Genomic DNA, 20,189 nt, shown 5'->3' on the forward strand with positions numbered 1-20,189 from the left:
GTGGGGAAAACCACTAGACCATTCAGGTATGACCTAAATCAAATCCTTCATGACTATACAATGGAAGTGAGAAATAGATTTAAGGGACTAGATCTGATAGACAGAGAGCCTGATGAACTATGGATGGAGGTTCCTGACACTGTACAGGAGACAGGGATCAAGACCATCCCCAAGAAAAAGAAATGCAAAAAAGCAAAATGGCTGTCCGAGGAGGCCTTACAAATAGCTGTGAGAAGAAGAGAGGTGAAAGGGAAAGGAGAAAAGGAAAGATATACCCATTTGAATGCAGAGTTCCAAAGAACAGCAAGGAGAGATAAGAAAGCCTTCCTCAGTGATCAGTGCAAAGAAATAGAGGAAAACAATAGAATGGGAAAGACTACAGATCTCTTCAAGAAAATTAGAGATACCAAGGGAACATTTCATGCAAAGATGGGCTCAATAAAGGACAGAAATGGTATGGACCTAACAGAAGCAGAAGATATTAAGAAGAGGTGGCAACAATACACACAAGAACCGTACAAAAAAGATCTTCACGACCCAGATAATCACGATGGTGTGATCATTCACACTCACCTAGAGCCAGACATCCTGGAATGTGAAGTCAAGTGGGCCTTAGGAAGCATCACTATGAACAAAGCTAGAAGAGGTGATGGAATTCCAGTTGAGCTATTTCAAATCCTGAAAGATGATGCTGTGAAAGTGCTACACTCAATATGTCAGCAAATTTGGAAAACTCAGCAGTGGTCACAGGACTGGAAAAGGTCAGTTTTCATTCCAATCTCAAAGAAAGGCAATGCCAAAGAATGCTCAAACTACAGCACAATTGCATTCATCTCACACGCTAGCAAAGTAATGCTCAAAATTCTCCAAGCCAGGCTTCAGCAACAAGTGAACCGTGAACTTCCAGATGTTCAAGCTGGTTTTAGAAAAGGCAGAGGAACCAGGGATCAAATTGCCAACATCCACTGGATCATTGAAAAAGTGAGAGTTCCAGAAAAATATCTATTTCTGCTTTATTGACTATGCCAAAGCCTTTGTGTGGATCACAATAAACTGTGGAAAATCCTGAAAGAGATGGGAATACCAGACCAACTGACCTGCCTCTTGAGAAACCTGTATGCAGGTCAGGACACAATAGTTAGAACTGGACATGGAACAGACTGGTTCCAAATAGAAAAAGGAGTATAGCAAGGCTCTATATTGTCACCCTGCTTATTTGACTTGTATGCAGAGTACATCATGAGAAATGCTGGGCTGGAGGAAGCACAAGCTGAAATCAAGATTGCCAGGAGAAATATCAATAACCTCAGATATGCAGATGACACCACCCTTATGGCAGAAAGTGAAGAAGAACTAAAAAGCCTCTTGATGAAAGTGAAAGAGGAGAGTGAAAAAGTTGGCTTAAAGCTCAACATTCAGAAAACTAAGATCATGGCATCTGATCCCATCACTTCATGGGAAATAGATGGGGAAACAGTGGAAACAGTGGCAGACTTTATTTTTCTGGGCTCCAAAACCGCTGCAGATGGTGATTGCAGCCATGAAATTAAAAGACACTTACTCCTTGGAAAGAAAGTTATGACCAAAGTAGATAGCATATAAAAAGCAGAGAGATTACTTTGCCAACAAAGGTCCATCTAGTCAAGGCTATGGTTTTTCCAGTGGTCATGTATAGATGTGAGAGTTGGACTATAAAGAAAGCTGAGCGCTGAAGAATTGATGCTTTTGAACTGTGGTGTTGGAAAGGACTCTTGAGAGTCCCTTGGACTGCAAGGAGATCCAACCAGTCCATCCTAAAGGAGATCAGTCCTGTGTGTTCATTGGAAGGACTGATGTTGAAGCTGAAACTCCAATACTTTGGCCACCTCATGAGAAGAACTGACTCATTGGAAAAGACCCTGATGCTGGGAGAGATTGAGGGCAGGAGGAGAAGGGGACGACAGAGGATGAGATGGTTGGATGGCATCACTGACACAATAGACATGGGTTTGGGTGGACTCCAGGAGTTGGTGATGGACAGGGAGGCCTGGCGTGCTGCGGTTCATGGTGTCGCCAAGAGTCGGACATGACTGAGCGACTGAACTGAACTGAACTGATTCAAAATTGATCTGTTGATGAGTATACTATAGCTGGCCAAGTGACAGTTAGAGTGTTAATTGTTCAGTCCTGTCCGACTCTCTATGACCCCATGAACTCACCAGGCTTCTCTGTCCACAGGATTCTCTAGGCTAAAATACTGGAGTAGGTAGCCATTCCCTCCTCCAGGGGATCTTCCCAACCCAGGGATCGAACCCAGGTCTCCAGCATTCCAGGCAGATTCTTTCCAGTCTGAGCCCCCAGGGCAGCCCCTATAACCTAGCCAAGGCACCAATTAACTGAGACAGTAAAATAAAGATATTTTCAAACTTAAGTGAAAGTCACTCAGTCGTGTCTGACTCTTTTCAACCCCATGGACTATACAGTCCATGGAATCCTCCCGGCCAGAATTCTGGAGTTGGTAGCCTATCCCTTCTCCAGCGGATCTTCCTGACCCTGGAATTGAACTGGGGTCTCCTTCATTGCAGGCGGATTCTTTACCAATCGAGCTATCAGGGAAGCCCTTTTCAAACTTCAAAGGTCTCCAAAAAATGACTGACTGTAACACCTTAGGAAGCCACTTGAAAATGTACACCACCAAGAGAGAGAAAATTAAGAAACAACTAGAATCCAGGAAACAGTGGATCCAACATGGGAGATAGGCAAAGGGGAGTCACCAAGTTAAAGGTCAAAGTCCCAAAGTGTCAATCATGCAAGAGGTCTAGAGAACAATCTGTCTACATAAGACAACTTCAGAGGACTCTGAAGTATTTCTTCAAGGTGAAATCAGTATTAACTAATGCATTTGAACATATTAAGAGAGTAGTCATAACTTGAGACAAATTGAGGGATAAATTAGTGATATGTATGTAGAAATTTAAGCCAAAAGGAAAAGATTTTGGAAGCCCAAAAGATTGTGCAGGAATAGAAATATATAACATGAATCAACTCTGAATAATATTTACATAATCATTGAAATGTAAATACTGAAAGTTGGTCAAACCACAGTTAGAGCATAGTTATCTTGGGCTAAAAAGGGAGTCAAAAAAAAAAAAAAAAAAAAAAAAAAAAGGGAGTCAAAAGTGTGCCTGGATTAAGTGTAGCAAAGGGTGAAAAAGATCTAAATCCTCATTTTACATAATTGGAAGTTAATTTACAATCCTTAAACTAAAATAAACATTAAGTAGCATTCTAAGCAAGTTATTTAGATGATATGAAGCAAATATGAAAGAATAAACTAAAAGAATGAGTGTACATACTTGCAAGTAGGATTATTTGATCCTTTAAGCTACGTGTGTGAATCTCATTGATAAAAATGGAAACTAATTTTTAAAAAATAAATGTATCAAGTTATAAAGAATGATTAGACATTAGCGTCTATCCTTGGTTCTCAGGAACTATTTTAATTTCTAGATACGTATCCATATTAACTGACACTCTAGTTCTTTCTTTAAGGATTTAAGATACCCCCCTGGGACAATTTAACAATGTTTTATTTGCATCTTAAAGACTTATAAGTCATTGCTTTTGTGATTAAAATTGCTCTGGAGGCTAAGCCTGGTGGCCATATTGTCTATTTGCTTTAGCGAATTAGGTTACAAATGCTGAGCAAAGACTTTGTCTCTCCATTCTGTGTTTGTGTTTACTCAGGCAGGTCCCATTTTGTGGCAAAGCAGATAAGCTCGGTTCCCAGGCCTGTAAAGGGTGACAACTATTATTATTTGAATGTGTGGGAACATTATTTAAATAAAAAATGCACAAGATTATCAACACCCCTATCACTCAGTTTAAACAGGAACCAAATAAGTGTCACTCTGCCGTCATGTACTTTGCAGCTTATTCCTGAAGTGTCCATAGAGGACAGGGAGGAAAGATGTTGGTAACAGCTGAGAATTCATCACAGTGGGCACGGGGAAAATAAAAACAGCAGCTACTATTTACTGGATGTTAACAAATTTTAAACCACTACTATCTTTTTTAATCTCTGGACCAAGCCTAACAGGTACTTGCTGCTGGTTTAATCACTAGGTTATGTCTGATTCTTGCAACTCCATGGACTGTAGCTGACCAGGCTCCTCTGTTTATGGGATTCTCCAGGCAAGAATACTGGAATGGCTGCCATTTCCTTCTCCAGGGGATCTTCCCAATCCAGGAATCAAACCTGTGTCCCCTGCATTGCAGGGATTCTTCACTGACTGAGCTATGAGGGAAGCCCAGGTACTTACTATCCCTAATTTACATACAAAGAAACTGATGGAGTTTAAGCAACTTGCTAAAGTAAAAGAGCTGGGAATCAAATTTATGGCTATTTCATTATTGCCCAATATCTCAACATCTGCTCTACTTAGGTTGGAGCTTATGAATTGGGTTAATACAATGGGGAGTTTGTATATTTGTGAGGATATGTGCATACATATACACACACATTGTTGTTCAGTTGCTAAGCTGTGTTTGACTCTTTGTGACTCCGTGAACTGAAGCAAGCCAGGCTTCCCTGTCTTTAACTATCTCCTGGAGTTTGCCAAAACTCATGTCCATTGAGTCGATAATGCCATCCAACCATCTCATCCTCCGTCACCCACTTTTCCTCCTGCCCTCAATCTTTCCCAGCATCATGGTTTTTTCCAATGCATTGGCTCTTCACATTAGGTGGCTAAAGTACTGGAGCTTCCGCTTCAGCATTAGTACTTCCAGTGAATATTCAGGGTTGATTTCCTTTGGATAGACTGGTTTGATCTCCAATACACACACATACACAGATGTCTGTTGAGAGAAAGAGAAATATAAGAATATTAGAGAATTCTGTACATCCTATTTTGACCTGTCACCCTTGCAGTTTCTAAGGCAAATAAATGTCCCAAGGATAGAGTCCAATCTATACACAGTCTTTGTAACTGTGCAACTTAGGCCTAAATATCTACGTAGGTCCTTGATGATCCAGACTGAGTTGTATGGAAAACGCCTTAGCCGGTTTCCTGTTCTCCTTTGCCATTTTTCTAACCAGTGTTGTCCTGGAGAAGCTTGTACTAACTTTATGTGAGCAGATAGTTAAATTTTCAGGAATTCTGTGACTCAACTGATGTCAAGTTGGTTGTTTGATATCGGTCATGATGAGGATATTCACACCACAGAATTTGGCAAATGCTATAAATCGGGACTTGGTTTTCTTTTCTCTTGTCTTTTGTTGTTAAACTTTTACCAGCATGTCACTGCCTAAATTGGTACCTTAGTTCCTCAAATCTGAGCACTCTTCTGCAGGGGAAAAGGCAGCCCAGGAAGAGAAAGCAGGTCAACGCAAGTGCAAAGGGCTTTCCCCAAAGCCTGGAGCTGACCTAATTTGGTCTACCAACCCAGTCCTTCTGAAGACAGGACAAGAGCTTCTAACCTTACTTAATTCTGCTAAAGAACGTCTAAGAGGAGCAAGCAGTGTATGGGAGAATGAGAAAGTCAAGAGTGAGTCAAGACAGTGCTGAATCACTTCCCAGGGCAGCAGCTTCTCCCTGCCTCTTCTTGCCTCACCTCCTCTCTCTGGCCTCAGGTTTTAATCCCTTTGTTCCTCCACAGAGAAAGTTCCATTCTCAAGCTTAGTCACCATTTACTATCTTTGAACTTCACCCACCTTAAAAGACCCATCTTTAAGTGAAGGAGTCAAAACTTGCCCAAAGCTACAGAAGCTTACTAGGTGTACAACTGAAAGCAAATCACATCACCTGTTTGAACCACAGTTTTGTGTTCTGTGAAATAGGGGTTTTAATACCACCGTTTCAGGAATGCTGTGAGGAACAAATGTCAAGTTTCCTTAATCACTGCCAAATCAGAGAGAGGTAAAAGATGGTTATTGTCAATATTATGATTGTGGATTTTGGCATTTCTATCAGGGAAGATATTGAGGGATCAGAAAGAATCTAACTGGAATTATGTTACCCATCTCAGAGACTCAAAGCTGAAACTCCAATACTTTGGCCACCTGATGCAAAGAACTGACTCATTTGAAAAGACCTTGATGCTGGGAAAGATTAAAGGTGGGAGGAGAAGGGGATGACAGAGGATGAGATGGTTGGATGGCATCACTGACTCAATGGACATGAGTTTGAGTAAACTCCAGGAGTTGGTGATGGACAGGGAGGCCTGGCATGCTGCAGTCCATGGGGTCGAAAAGAGCTGGACACGACTAAGTGACTGAACTGAACTGAAATGAAATGAACAGCAGGCTCAGGAAGACAGTGATGCTCCAGAGCCAACATTCCATAGAAGAGATGAGCTCATTCCTCCATCCCTAACAATAAAAGAGGTGATATTAATACTATACATAACCCTGGGTTTTGTGATACAGCTCAACCACATAAGATGTCTCTTAGAAGCACATGTGAGCATAATGATGCTATCTGCCAGCCCATCCATCCCTTTTGCCTAAACAATCTTTAATAGCTGGTTTTTAACCTGGGGCCCTTGAATCTTGAGCCACTTACTTCCATCAGATACAACATGGGCTTAGAGGGAAGCTGTCTTCACATACGGCGTCAGGCAGAAGTGCCTTTCTTGATATTCTCTTCAGGTAGCTGAGAGATGGGAGTTGGGAGTAGAGTTATCTTAATTTGTTTGTCCATATACCAGTGAGCCCATAGGTCAGTAGGCACTGCCTATATGCTTCCAAACCCTCTTGATGACAGAAAGGCTGGGGTGAGAATAATTAAGGATCAACCCCTAATCTCCATAATACCTCCTTCTCCAAATCAACACAAACAAACGCACAGAAGCTGTCAGAATAGCATGTTTGCCATAGAAAGGTAGTGCTACAAGTCCTCTGGCTCCTTAAGCAATCAGAATATCCCCCCTCAAATCTCTCCACCCAGAAATCTGGAGCCACCGCTCATGACAGTCATCTCCAAATAGTTGAAGGCCTGCAGTTAAGAGGTAGACGTGGAGTTGACTGGTGTGGCCCAGATTTAAAATTTCAACAGGTGGGTAGAATTTCTAAGGAAGCCGTGATGGCTCTTCAGCATGAGTAGGAGTCCATCAGAGGGGTGCACACAGAGCATATGAGAGAATATGGCTGCGAATGACCTTCACCGTTGGTCAGTCACCTTAAAAGAAATTTGGAAACTTCTCCCACTAGGAGCCAATCTTCATGGAAGGGCAATTCATCTAGGAAGTGCCATCATTTTTAATCAGAGTATTTCACTGTTTATAAAGCCTGGGAATGAACTACAGATGACCTTAACCTTCCTGTGACCAGTCACTACCCTTGAAAGCTCAATGACTAATACAAAAAGGAACTTCATTGCTGCTCTCACTTGTATCACAGTTGGTTCAATGGTTCTGTCGATAATAATGACTGTTATTTAAATGTCCTCTGTGTGTGTGTACATAAAACAGTAGGTGAATTTCTCTTTTAGTTTACTGCATGGGAAAATTTTGTCACAACCTAAGTAGAGACACACTTCTTATTTTGATAGTGATAGTAAGGCTACATTCTGTTTCCTTTTCCTTTTTTTGTATTAACTAACAAAAGACTCAGCTCAATTTGGTCCTCACCTGTAGAAACTGCCTGTGAATATAATTTTGTTAACATTTTAAAATTTTCCCTCTTTTTCAAAGGCTTTTGGTGGCAAAACTTTTATTGGAAATTTGGCAGAAATTGAATGAATAAACACACCAAATATATAACAAAAGCGTAAATTCACACATAAAATGTTCTACTGAGCTGGTCTCTTAGAACTCCAAGCTTAATGCTGGTTGGCTTTACCAGATGGCCGCCTATTGTAGTTGCCTAAAGTAACAGAAATGCCATTGGAAGTGCTTCCCAGGTGGCTTAGTGGTAAAGAATTTACCTGTCAATGCAGGAGACACAGGAGTCACAGGTTCGATCCCTGGGTCAGGAAGATCCTCTGGAGTAGTAAATGGCAACTCGTTCAGCATTCCTGCCTGGAAAATTCCATGGACACAGGAGCCTGGCAGGCTATAGTCCATGGGGTCATAAAGAGTCGGACACGACTGAGCAACTTAGCACACCAGGTAATAGAAAAAGTTGACAGGCATCTCAAATTCATTATATACTAGTTTACCAAACAAGTAAAAACAGGACAACAATATCTGTACTTCTCTTAGTATATAAAATAGATTCAATAAATATACGTTAGAACGCCCAGATTATACATCTACATAGCCCTTATTATGTTAAAACATTTTGTTTCTGTGGGATAAAAATAAACATCCCTGTTTCCTGAGAAAAGAAACACCTTTTTTTTTTTTTTTTTTAATGATGAGAAGCATGTCAAATGTTCAATAAATTCATATGCTTCAGTCTTGGCTGTCAATATAAAATTTTGCAAGGCCGGATACGAATTTTGCAGTAGCATTGTGAAAGAAGATGGGTGTCACTTTTGTCAAACAAACCAACCTATGTAATAAAACATTCTGTGTTTGATAAGCCTTTTGTCACCAATACATCTTGATTAAATTAGCGTCATGCAAAACATGAACCTGGCAGTGCCAATGCCAATATTGATACTGACCTCACCTTGGCCACCTAACACAGAAGAAATTTTTCCTTTTATTTGACTTGCTACTTTTTTTCATAAACATGGTCCTGTACATATTTACTCTCTCACCCTCCAGTGCCTCATACACACAGATACTGGAAACAATCAGGCTATCACATTTCCTCCACATTCATCCAGCTCTGACTACCTTTCTTATTTGTAAGATATGGTGTTGATGTGGACAAATCCACTACTGACAAATAACGATCATGCAAAAAAGTTGATTTCCAAAATCACTTCCTGTGGTATCCATGATGGCCTCCAAAAATTAAAGTTTAACTTGATGAGTAATTAGGTAATCCACACTCAAGTGCTGTACACTTGTAGATCGCTTTCTTATAATGTTGATAAGAGCAGTAATAAGATGGATAAAAAAATGTTATCAATCATAAGTTATAAAAGGAGTAGTCTTTTTGATCAGGTTGATTCAACTTTAAATAATATAAATTAATATACATGGATACTGTACTTGTGATTTAAATCCAGAGAAATTATATATCAAGTTGAGTATCTACCCAGGAAGAGATTTAATTGTATTTTTCCCCAGATAATTTCAGGATTCTATTAGCCAGAGGATTAAATGCCAATTGTTATGCTTGATATCACATACACTATGGAAATGGTGGAGAGCCAGGGGTTATTTCATGGGATGCCCTGAGATGGAATGGCAGGAACATGAATAGTGTCCCCATTATCACTATCACTGTCCTGTCACTAAGGGGACAACTACGAGACACTCATTCAAGGTAAAAGCACCGAATGAGCTGCTCCTAAATGACCTTGAAGGCATAAAGGCTCAGGCAGTCTGCAAGACTCAGGTACCTTGTTTATAAACTGGGTTAATTGTTCTGCTACATTATTGTGGTCAACTCAAGCTTAAATTAGATAAAAGATGCCATTTCACACATGATCTTAGTATGAAAGGTATTTGATGAGGAGTTTAAGAATATGGGCCCTGATCCAAGGCAATAACTTCTGTGAGAATTTGGTCAACTCACTTTCTTTCTTTGAATTTGTTTCCTGATGCATAAATGTAACCTCAGCAATTTTACTTATTAATCTGGCTTGAGCAGTCTATGCCATCCTGGGTGCCCACAACTTTTCCCGGGTAAAAGGTGTTATTAAAGGGGATATTCTGGTATCATTCTGGCCCCAGTAGAGTTCCTTAAAAAAGCTTTTTACTAGAAAGAAGGATTGATATCCAAGCATCTTTATCTCCTCAGAATATTTTCAGACCTGTGATGAAAATATGTAAGTCCTGTGAGTAGGAGCAGAAAACCTAAAGAAGACCATGTCTATTGTCTACTTAGAATTACTGTCCATCATTTGTCTCTGGTCTTCCTCCTGGTATACTCCTTCTACGTCTTGGCTGTCTGGTCAATTCTTTTGAGATTAAACTGCAACTTGCATCATAAGGAAAGGAGATGTTCCCTCTTAGTCTCATGCTGTATTTAATATTCCTTCCTCATCCCCACAGCCAGTGCCAGACCCTTTATAAGCTTTTACTGGAGAATATTAAGCAGCACTGGGCAAGTAGCTAATCAAATATCTATACTAAAGTGATCGTTTGGATGGCAGTATTGAGTAGTACATGAATGGCAACTGTCTGTCTAGTATTCCACTAATTACTCAGGGTAAAATGATGACTAGCCAAAGTCCCGGCTCTCAAGGAGTTCCTGGGACAACAGGTATCCTCAGACAATGAAGGGGAAGGCAAAGAAGAAGAAAAGGAAATTCTGTAAATCACAATGCAAATTCCTGTTACCAGCAATAAAACTCATCTTTCAAAGAATTTCTTCTTGGGTAGTAGGGTACACTGCAGTGGTTTACAGAGTCTTAATTTAGCCTGGAATCCTCTGCTTAACCTAAAGATTGGGTGAATGCAGTAACAAAATAGTCAAGGAGAAATAGAAGCAGGTCTTATAGAAGTAGGATAAGGAGATAGAACCTATCCTTCTGCGGTCCAACCCCAATTCTAGCTTTCAGGCAGTCCATGATTGACTAAGCCTATCCTTGCATCCAACTGACAAAGGCAGTTCCGCTGAGTAAGACCTGGTTGAATTTCATTACCTGCGTTCTTTGATAAGACTTGACATTTTTATCCTTTCCATAGCAACCTTTGGACTGACTGTCCATCTCTAAGCATGAATCACTCTCAATCACGTTTTAAAGGGTCCTTATCTCTAAATTCTGAAATATTTTATGTTGCTCTCTATCTACTGATGTCATCCCTTGGTTAAATGTCCCTTCTGCCATAAAATCTGTTACTCCATAAATTTGTATAAGTATTTTCGTATAAAGGTATAAACCTTTGTTTACTCTTTACTTCCTGAATCTTCAGCCACCATAACATCCTTTACATTTTTAATGTCATTTCCATTTTTTTAATCTTTGAGATAGCCATGTCTTGAGTATGTATTTTTTTTATTCCTAGCACTTAGAAAGAACACCACCTAAAATTTTAAAGGCATTTAAGTGGTCCAACTTTTGTATTGAATGCTGATTGAGTGAATAATGAATGAATGAAGATGATAAAGAGAGTATTAAGGGCAAACTCCAGGAGATAGTGAAGGACAGGGAGGCCTGACATATTGCAGTCCGTGGGGGTCACAAAAAAGTCGAACCTGACAGCAACTGAACAACAACATAAACAGCAACCCAGACTGCATTAAAATTTCTGGACTAACTTTGGAATTCAGAAGGAAGGAGCTAAACACTCTACATGTCTGTCTTATTAATCCTTGACTAAAAGTTCTGGGAGTCAATCTTTTCATGGCCATTTTACAGATGAGAAGACTGAGGTCAAGAGGACACTGTGATTCAATGAAAAAGCTGACATTTCAGCTTGCATCTCTTGGGCTTGAGCCTCTGTTCTTTCTACTCATAACAACACACTGCCTCCCTACTGGCAAGGGAAGCAGTAACAATATCCCATCCCTTGCGCAGCTCTTTAGAGCTCAAGGCACTTTCACAGCCAGCTCCTCCTTTGTGTTGGCAAGGCAGCTGTCGCTTGGGGGACATGCCGAGCCCTCTGCTCTGTGACGGAGCCAGTGGCAGAAGGCACAGCCAGCAGCTTCCAATCAAAGGAAATCCTGAAAAAACAGCCTCAGCGATCTGCTGCAGGTCCTCCCCGTCACAGTCCTTGGCAACAAATAACACATGAAAAGAGATCAGCTCCTGCCAAGGTGGACTTCAAAGAGCGTGGGGTGGCAGTGTTGGAACCTTCCACTTGGCATCTATGCTGTCTGCCCATTCCAGAAGTTAATTCACAGAGAGTGGGCTGAAGGGGATGCCTGTCTCCCCCTCAGCTGTTTCGTGGGAACTTTGTGTCTGCTAGCTAACTCTCACTTGTCTTTAAAGAGAATGTTCCCGGCTCCAAGCCTTTGAATTAAGCCTTGAACCAGCGCTGTGACATGTGTTCTGAGCTAGTCCCAAACAAGCGCAAACACAACCGCCTCCACTGATCAATGCAGCAGGCCTGAAGGATGGAATCCAAAGCACGAGGCCTGAGAACAGAAAGTTCCAGCTCTCGCTGTGTGCAAGTTGCCATGAGCTCCAGCCATGCATCCTGCAGCCAAGGATGGGTGGCCCCTTGAGCAGGAAACTCTTTGGCAGCCTCTGCTGCGTGCTTTGCTTGCTGACAAGAGCACACCCTGGTCTCGGTTATTGCCCTTATAAAACAGCTCAAGTCGGATGTGAGCCAAATGTTTTAAATGTGCCTGGAAGAAAAATGTTAACTATGAATCCATGGGGTAGAACAGTACAGTACAACTGCAACAACACGCAGTTCTGCTCCCAGAGGAGGGCCCGCGAGGAAAATACAGCTGCTGCCCAGGCTCCCAGCGGCTTCTCCTCTTCCTTCTGCAGAAATCCTACTAGGTCAAAGACTGCCTTGACAGCCACTTTGCCCCAGGATCTGAGAAATGGGTGCTATGGTGGCTCTGATTAGAGAGTAATAGAATTTTCAGAAATTTCCCAACTAGGAGAGACTGTACTAACTATTTAGTTTATACATAAATAGAGGACAAGGGCTTTCCAGGTGGCGCTAGTGGTAAAGAACCCACTTGTCAATGCAGAGACGTAAAAGATGAGGGTTCGATCCCTGGGTCAGGAAGATCCCCTGGAGGAGGGCATGGCAACCCATTCCAGTATTCTTGCCTGGAGAATTCCCATGGACAGAGGAGCCTGGTGGGCTACAGTCCATGGGGTCGCAAAGAGTAGGACTGAAGCAACTTAGCACGCAGGCACAGAGGTCGAAGTTTAAGTCCATAGAGGTCACCAGCAAAGTCTCTCGTTTCTTATTAAAATTCATTCTGCAGGTTTACAATCCATGTTTTGCAGAACAAAACAATGTACACAGGATATCTTCCATTCCCAGACCCTAGTGTCTGCCAGGCACTGCTCTAGGTATTTTTCTGATATCTTATTGAATCTTCAATACAGTCTTATAAAGGAATAATATCACCTACACTGAAAAAAGAAAGAAATAAAAACTGAAAGTGTTTTGTGCAAACTGTCCACCCAGTAAGTGCTAGAACAAACATTCAAACCCAAGTGCCCCAACTCCAAAGCACATGTTCTTTTCTTTGTTCTAAATGCATAAAAGTTGTCTGCTATATTTCTGGGCTATTGACATACATGTTTCTAATAATTCTAATGAAGATATTCAGGGGATGTAATTAGAACAATATTTGAGTGCTTGCATGAGGAGAAAACCTACTTTGCCCTAGTTCATGGTGAAATGCCAGAAGCATTAAAATTAATGTATTAATTAAAAAAGACAAGGATACCATCAATTATATTAATGCTTATTATTTTTCTGGACACCTTAGCCAATACAATAAAGCAAGAATCAGAAAACTAAAGCAAGAATCCTGGGGGAAAGGCCATAAAATTATTATCCTTAAATGATTGACTACATATTGTCAAGGTAAAGGAAAAAAGTCAGGAAAAAACTATTAAGACTAATAAGAGAGCTGAGTAAATTAGTCAGTAAATTGGTAATTAAGATTAAGAATAAAATCAATAACTTTTCTATTTAGCAATAATATCTATTTTAAAAATGTAGTGTAAAAGATTGATTATATTCATATTAAAATATACTCCTAGATAGCTTTAATAAAATTGTGTGATCTATGGAAATGAAATGTCAGAATTTTATAGAAATTCAAAAGAAAACTTAATTCAAAACAAATTCAAAAGAAAAGAAAATTCAAAAGAAAAATACAAAATCAAGAGATTTTAAGTTCCCAGATGAGATGAACAATGATGCCAGATCTTCCTAAACAAATATATGAGATTATCATAATCATAGAGAGATTACTATGATCATAGTTTTTACATTAGGGAAATGAGTGCAGAGTTATTCAGAAGAGAATGACTAGAGGAATAAAATAGTGCAGGACAAGTTTAAAGCAAGAGAAATAAGATACAGCTCACCTACCAAAGCATATATAATATTATTATCATTAAAACTGGAACATATTGTCATAAGACGAAACAGCTGTATCAGTCAAAAATAACAAAATTCTAGAACAATCATAAAACAGTATAGAACTTACCACACAGCAAAGGAAGCAATAAAATTCAATAATATTCACCAAAATATATTAGGGAACATGGCTAAAGGATGGGGAGAAAAATACGTTTATGATCCTCAGCTTACATAGCCAACAGTTCAAATTCCATATTTTACAGATCTAAGTGGAACAAGGAAAACAATTATTTAAAAATAAATAATATTATCTTGAAAATAGGGCATGACTTCTAAATATGAAATAGTTAAAATTTTACAAAATTTTTCTAGAAAGGATTTTGGCAAGGTGAATCAAAAGTTCTCAAAAATGTTCTTACTCAATAACTCCACTTCTAGGAACTTACACTGAGGAAACCATCAGAGAAATTCATAAAAATGTTTTCATTTATAATGAATCTCCCTACAGCACTTTTAATAATATTTTTTAAAAAGAATTGAAAATAAAATTGGTTAAATTGCGAAACATCCAAAATGTGGGTGTAGTCCATGAAATAATGCCCCCGCTGCCCCTCTAAATATCCAGGTCCTAGCCTTCAGAACCTATGACTATGCCACCTTCCACAGCAAAGAGGGATTTGAAGAAATGATTAGGTGGAGACTATTGAGATGGAGAGATTATCCTGGATTATCTGGAGGGGTACAATGTCATCACAGAGGTATGGGCAAAAGACTCCGAGTGAGAGCAGGCAATCTGACAGTGGAAGCAGAAAGAGAGAGAGAGGAAGCAATATGATGGAAACAGAAATTGGAGTAATGTAGGGCCACAAGCCAAGGAATGTAGGCAGCTGGAAAAGGCAAAGAAACATATTGTCCTCTGAAACTTTCAGAAGAAGCCACAGCCTCGCCAATGCTTTGATTTGAGGCCACTGAGAATGATTTAGGACTTCTGACCTCCAGAACTACAAGACAATAAATTTTCGTTGTTTTACACCACAAAGTTTGTGGTAATTTGTAACAGCAGTAATAGGAAACTCATTTTAGTACTAAAACACCATTAAAAATCATATTTTTGGAAATAATGCTATAGGATCATGATGAAGATAAATGCTATTTGAAAACAAGGATAATAAAAGCTGGTGAAAATGTTAAATCATGAGAGTTGATTGTTACTAAGATTTGACAGATACAACATTTCAAAGTGAGATTCCAGGTCTAGATGCAAACTTCTAAAGGAAATGGTTATTAAAAAGGCTGTTACTCTTTAAATCCCTATTCACCTTTAGAATATGAAAATATCCAGTTTTGAAAGTTAAGAGAGAAGAATTTTGAGGGAGAATGTCTTTGGAGAAAACTGCTGCTGTGGTTGTGAGTACTCTCCATGGGTGTCAACAAAGTGTGTGTGTGTGTGTGTGTGTGTGTGTGTGTGTGTGTGTGTTGGAGAGAGAGTGCCCTCAAACTCTTCTCAAGCCTACTGAGAAGAGTTTCAACAAGAACCACCCAGAAACCTGACATATGTTTCTTGACTTTGGGAGCCACACAGTGGAAAATCTCAGTGGAGGGAGCCAGTGTGGCTAGCTCTGCTGGTGGTAGGTTGTGTTGGAGGGCAAGCACCCCAGCAGGAGGAAAGAATGTGTGTTTCTCATTGAACAACCATCAGGAGGGAGTGACAGAACCAGTACGGGGTTGGATTCCTACTCACCAAGACTCCTGGAGGGTAGACAGTCCCACTGGAGAGAGGCTGAAGGCAGTGCTGGATTACTAGGGACTGAGAAAGGAGTCAGCATGAGTCGCAGAAGGAGAGGACATCACCAGCAACAAGAAAACTGCAGACAGAAGACCTTGGGAAGCATCATGTGGGGACAGGAGTGTCTTAAAGAACACATTAAAGGTCAATGAGAGCAATGATTTCAGCGTTTGCCTGACCAGGGGGTGGAAAGTCCACCTTGGATAGTGGCAGTCACTAAGAAACTTCTGTTTCTTCCCCTGACTTCCAACTCTGGAAAGGTCAGAAATGAACAAAACTGAAGGGCAAAAACAGAGTGGAAGTCAACTGCACCCCCTTTGCCTTCTTCAGGTTTTCCAGTGGCAGCTAGTCTAGCGAGGGATGTGCAGAAGACTATTTTAAATCAAAGCTTTGATCACCATAAGAGACATGGAACTGTAATCTCCGAATTGCAATTGTGTGTTTGTTGAAAAAGAGACCATCAGCTCTCTTATCACTTAGGCATAATCATGAGATTCCTCAGTCTTTCAGTTTAGGGCAGAGGAAGAACTATTTCTTCTAATTAATTTTAAAAAGACCGTGGAAGAGGTGAAGCAATTTTGCTTTATGATTGTATCTCAAGAGTTGTTTTTTACAGCATGTAGAAATAAAACAGAAAAAGAGAGGAAGAAAGGAAAGAAGGAAGGAAGAAAACAGTGGAGGGAAAGGGACGGAGTAGAAAGGAGAGGAAATGAAGAAGGAAGGAGGGAAGGAGAGAGGAAAGGGATGGAGGGAGGGAAAGGAAATACATGAAAATGTTAATAGAGTTCTTTCAGGTTGATTAGGCGATTCATGTTTTATTCTTCACTGCCTTCTTTTTTCAATACGGTTACACCTTTAAAATAAAACAAATAAGTTTTACATGCATCTACCCTCCCATGCAGAAAATTTCATGTTTGGCGTCTTGATAGCATGTGACTTTATTAAAGAAGAGTTTGAAAAATGAAAAAGCCTTGGACAGGAAAAGACTGGAGAAGCTTCTCTCTCCTGGGTATTATAGTTTCAAATCTGTGTTTACAGAACTTTCTGAACCTGATGCTGTAGTATCCTTAATGTTAGACTGTTGCTTCATTATAGAAAGAACCCACACATAGCGGGCAGGAAACAGTTGAACAATAAAATACTGGTGGCCAAAAAAACAAAAAACAAAACCTGAGCTGGCAGTTTTTAGCTTCAGTTCATAAAACCAGGGTGGCATTTGTTAATGGGATGCAGAAAACACCCAGAGAGACAAAACCTTCTGGATAACAGAGGGAGAGAGAGAGAGAGGGAGAGAGGGAGGGAGAGAGAAAGAGAGAAAGGGAGAAGGAGAAAAAGACACACACACTTTTGTTTAACCCACAGTGTTAGAGTAATATTTTTTATTAACCCCACTGCAACTACAGCATCCAGCCTAGAGCACACATGTGTAGAAATGCAAGCAGGAACTGAAAAATAACTTGGGAAATTCCTACTTCCGAAAGGATTCTTGGGACAGTGAAGTGCATTAGATATCTCACACTCAGTGCTAATCTTATCGTATGTGCTTCATACATGTTAGTTCTCCTCTGTTTCCAACCAAGTCCCTCCACCTCCCTCGCTCCCTTCATAAACATATGGGCACCTCGCAGGGGTGGTTTGGCACCAGATGTCGCCTCATCTCTGCTTTCTTTATTCCATTTCAGACTCTTGGGTGAATTGTCATGCCTGATATGGTTGATTTCAAAGCCAAGTTTAGACGATGTGAATAATTAAAATCATGAAACTTAAACTCTCAAGTGAAACATTTCTGAGTCCTGCACACAGAGAGGAAACTTGAACGTTGAATTGGAAAGGAGAAGCCAAACCACAGCCAAACGAAAAAGGCTACAAATCCAGCATTTTAGGTACCACAGAAAATTAAGCACAGCAGGCAGAAAGGCAGCAAAGTTTATCTTGAATCTGGGCCAAGAGTGAGCCAGGAGGAAAACAAACAGCAAACAAAACTCTCGAGTGAAATGTATTATTCAACTAAGGTTCGGTGGATGCCAGTTCAGCCTCTGAGTTGATCTCAGCTAGGTGTTAGTCTATCTTTTGAGACCTCCGAGCAGATAACCATGTGCAACTATGCAAAGCCAGGCATTGTCTCTAAATACAATAGTAAAATTAAAGGTCTTTGTGGAGACCCAGAATAGTTCACAGAGGGTTCTGTGGTTGTCCTGGTGCCTACACTCTTTAATTCTGCAAATGCATGTGCTGAAAAACGTAACAAAGATCCCTTCTGATAGGCATGCGGCTCTTGTGGGAGCTAAGATTTCCTCCCATCAGAACAGCATATCCACAAGGAAAATACACCCACATTTACCCGCACACAGACTCAGAAATTTACTGCAGCCAGGCAGGGGTGCATAGATACACATACACATTCAGACATAACAACATTCATACACACATGGGCACATGCTTATATACACATGAAATCCAAAAAGGGAGCATGGAAATTCAAGGTTAAAAATAAAATTCCACAATTTTTAATGAGGTTAAAAAAATAACAAGATCGGAGGGAAAATCTGCTCATAGTATTGAGGGTCTTTTTCTTTCCCCTTTTGTTCCACCCACTTTTCAATGCACTTTGCATTATCTCACATAATGGCTTCTGCTGGAATTGGCAAATTCAAACACTTGTGCTCTGAAGCAACATTTCCAGAAATACAGCTCAGGAATGTGTACTGGAGTAAATTCAAACGTATTAGCAGGATTTCCCACCTATTAAGGTAAATTCATCACCATCAACAACAAAAAATCAGTTGCATGCATGAAGTTCATTATCTCCAGTGGCTAAGAAATAGGAAAAAAAGGAGGGGGGGAGGCGATCCTAGCACAGTTGCCAATAATCTTGCTTCTTTAATACAGTCAATGTCTGTGGTATGGATCACCACATTAGAAAGTCTATACAACATTTGGAGTAAATTATCCTTTGAAAACCCACTTATTCAACAACCTGAGTCTCTACTACTTTTTCTAGTCTACAAAGGCAGCAGCATCTTCCCTCCAGAAGCTCACTATCCATCTGGTTGTACACTCTTCATCTCCTTCAAAATATTCATTCTTTCAACATTGACCAAGGATGAGAAGGAAGGATTGCTATTTCCCCTACTTGGCGAAAGAGGAAATGGAAGTGAATCACTCCGGAAGTAAGAGGATTCAGAGGCATGTTGGAACTGACCTACAAACTCTGTTGGAACAAACTGTCCCTGCACTAGGCTGAGCGCCTTGTACTGCATGCAGCACAGAAACATGGGCTGAGCCCCCGGAAAACAGCCTGGAAAGGACCTGCGCTGCCTTGTTAGGCTTGACCCTGATGGTTACGGCAGAGCTGCACGTCTCTGGGGCTGGCATCATTTTCGAACTATAACCAACATTTAGTTTTTCCTCCTCTTAATCAATCAGTATGAGATGTTCTGTGGTTGGGCTGGCAGAACCGCACTGGAAAACCGAAAGGAGTGCTTCTGATTTCAGCCTGGGGCCGGTCGTGAGGATGTGCAGAAGAAAATGGGTGGTGGCCGACACAGGACTCCGCCTGGGCCTCGTGCCGAGCGGGCCCCCTACACTGCACTCTGGGAGAGGAGGCTAATGTGCTGCACCCACCCCGGGCCTTCTTTCCATGTGCTTCTACAGGATGGAATCAAACACTGCTGACTCACCGCCTAAGCTAGATCTCAGTGAGTATGATGTTCCATCTTCCCCAGTGGCTCAATGGCTCATTAGTAAAGAATCTCTCTGCAATGCAAGAGCCACAGGAAACCCTGGTTCCACCCCTGAGTAGGGAAGATCCCCTTGAGGAGGGCATGGCAACCCTCTCCAGTATTCTTGCCTGAAGAATCCCATGGACAGAGGAGCCTGACAGGCTACAGTCCACAGACTCACACAGTCAGACATGATGGAAGCAACGGAGCACAACAGTATCGTCACATCAGATGCTTAAGCACCATATTGTTTTGATGCGGTCGCCCAAGCCACAGCTTGACTCCAAATCAGTAAACCCATATGTTTAGCCACAATTTCATGCCAGAGGTCCAGGCTTGCATCTACAAGTTCCCGATGAACATTCTCACTGAAATATTCTACAGGCACCACAAATTCAGCATATTAATAAAGATGAATTATTTGCCCCAATAGCCACCCTTCTAATAATAATAGAAGAATCTGCCTGCAATGCAGGAGACCCCAGTTCGATTTCGGGTTGGGAAGATCCCCTGGAGAAGGGAACGGCCTCCCATTCCAGTATTCTGGCCTGAAGAATTCCATGAACTCTATAGTCCATGCAGTTGCAAAGAGTCAGACACAACTGAGCAATTTTCACTTTCACTAATAA

The sequence above is a fragment of the Cervus canadensis genome, chromosome 30 (genome assembly GCF_019320065.1).
Source record: "Cervus canadensis isolate Bull #8, Minnesota chromosome 30, ASM1932006v1, whole genome shotgun sequence".
Classification (NCBI taxonomy): domain Eukaryota; kingdom Metazoa; phylum Chordata; class Mammalia; order Artiodactyla; family Cervidae; genus Cervus; species Cervus canadensis.